At 40.6% G+C, this 2,330-nt stretch overlaps 1 non-coding gene across 1 annotated transcript; it reads left to right on the top strand.

The window, feature by feature from the left end:
• Positions 1–617: 617 nt before the first annotated feature.
• On the top strand, positions 618–723 carry LOC118601084. The gene has a single exon (XR_004950185.1). It is a non-coding gene; the product is annotated as a U6 spliceosomal RNA (small nuclear RNA).
• Positions 724–2,330: the final 1,607 nt, after the last annotated feature.

Genomic DNA, 2,330 nt, shown 5'->3' with positions numbered 1-2,330 from the left:
GAAGGACACTAATGTTCATTCAGTATCTATTTCTATCATATGGTAGGCACTTGAGTGGGTAGTTTGCATCTACAAATGTTATTTAATATTTTTAAGTACCCATTGAGTATTATGAGATAGGAAAGATGACCTCATCAATGATAAGGAAATAGCAAAGAGGCTTTTAGCAGAGAATCCCTGCAGTTTTTTCTTTCTCACCTTTGGAAACCTATATTTTGATCTTGGCTCTCAAAGATTTTGGTGCAAAGAAACTTATGAGTCGAGGCCACAAACTCCAGTACTTACTGGAGGCTGGCAGGCAAAGTGAATAAATGAGCTTGTCCAGAATGAGGCAATGAGAGGTGGAGACTGTGGTGACATAGAGAATCCATGCTCCCTCAGGAGGTGGCTGCTGTGGCCAGGGAGAACTATAGGACTAGTGTTATCAGATCTCTAAATTTTCAAGAGAAGCTGAGTATGTCATTAAATGTAGGAGATATAGTGAACTCTGATGTTTACACGTTGGCACTCAATTCAAGAATGCTTGTGGATTAAAAGAAACACATCTGGGCTACAACTTAATTTCTGAAACTCCTGGCGGCTGGGACCACTGTCCCGCTTTAAGAAGGCAGGTTTGAGTGCTCGCTTCAGCAGTACATAAACTAAAATTGGAATGATATGGAGAAGATTAGCATGGCCCCTGCACAAGAAGGCAGGTTTGAGAACTTGGGGAGCCATTTGTGTCCTTGAGACTGGCATGGATTTGTTAAACATTGAAGAGCTCGCTATCAGGCAGCTCTGAGCAGGGGAGGCTTGAAGCCCACACTTCCGAAGTCAATAGAAGTTTTTGCACAGAGTTGCTGGAACTCTTATTACCATGGATATTTCCTGCTCGCTACTTTAGCTAGTTTCAGAAAACCAGGCTGGCTTCAGCCTTCAAATGTGGCCCTTGAAATACTTCTATAGACTTTTTGCTTGTCACTTCAGACTTGCAAACAGAAAAAGCACTGGCTGTTGCCACCTGGTAGCACCATACATTTAGTCATCAGTAATTGATGAGGTGTTTGATTTTTGACTTGGGAGGAAAGGAACAAAAGGAGAGGAAAGGGTAAGTTGAACACATCCACTTCTGATGGTTTCAATTTATGTCGGTGGTTTTACATCATCACCAACCTCGTCAGAAAATTTTTGGTCAGCTTGTATTATTGTCATAGCAGAGGACATGAAAGAGTTTAATACTTAATTCTCCCTGAAGTGAAAACCCACAGCCCTGGGGATGTTCCCTTGAATAATATAGGTTGTAACTATTAGGTGGTTACTATTTTGTTTTTTTAGCAATGAGTGATGGGTGGGCACAGGATGCTGAATTTGTTCTCTCATGGCAAGGGCCTGGGAGAATTCTACAATCCTTTCCATTATCATTGCATGGTGCCCAAAAGAGGTCTTTTGTGGCACTCATTTTGTGAAAGGTTTACTATTTAACACAAGATTTTCATAGTAGTTTTCTCTGTACAATATTTGTAGATTCTTAACTGTTTAACAAAACACTCAAGATTTCCTTCTGTAGTTTTAGTTTAGTTCTTCTTAACAAATCTTTTGATGTGTCTTTAGGAAGCTCAAATTAAAAGGATCCCAGTGGCGTAGTTAAATACAGTTATCTTGGGCTGGATGGACCCAGATAATAAGTGGAGTTCCCTACAGCCCGAATGAGCAAAAGCCCTCCACAGAACACTGCCCGAGCCAGACCTCTTTCTTTTTGCCTGTGTTCCCTGTTGCAAGTGGTTACTGTACTTAATAAATTTTGCAGATGTGGCCACTGCACTGTTATATCTGACCAGCAGAGACAAACACATACGCATCTGTTTAAATAAGTTAGTAAATAGGCCCTTCCACTTTGTATGAGATGAGGAATGGGGAGCCTGGGACTGGTATGTTCAGAGTTTGGCAAGAAATATTTTTCTCCATAGGCGTTAAGCAAATTAGTTTCTTGGAGAAGAGGGGATTTCAGAATCTCTTTTAAAAAAAGCTGAGCAATGAAAATGAGCAATGAAAATGAAAGGATGTTCCTTTTATTTTATGGAATTTATCCATCCATTTAACTAATATTTGCTGAGTTCCTGCAATATTTACTGATCAGTCATGAATTTATTGAGATGATGCCAGCATAATGCTAAATTGTAATCCATTCGCCACTTGATTAACCACTCTACACCTGACTTTCTTTCAAGGCCATCACCCTTCTTTTTGATCCCAGCCCACTTTGTCCCTGTACTGTGTCTAGGCCAGTCCGTGTATCCACTGTCTTACTCATTCTGTGAGTTCTCCTCCAGTGTCACAAGGGTCGCCTAAAG

This window comes from Rousettus aegyptiacus, unplaced genomic scaffold (genome assembly GCF_014176215.1).
Source record: "Rousettus aegyptiacus isolate mRouAeg1 unplaced genomic scaffold, mRouAeg1.p scaffold_m13_p_3, whole genome shotgun sequence".
In the NCBI taxonomy this organism is placed as follows: Eukaryota; Metazoa; Chordata; class Mammalia; order Chiroptera; family Pteropodidae; genus Rousettus; species Rousettus aegyptiacus.
This window is presented reverse-complemented; position numbering and strand designations above follow the sequence as displayed.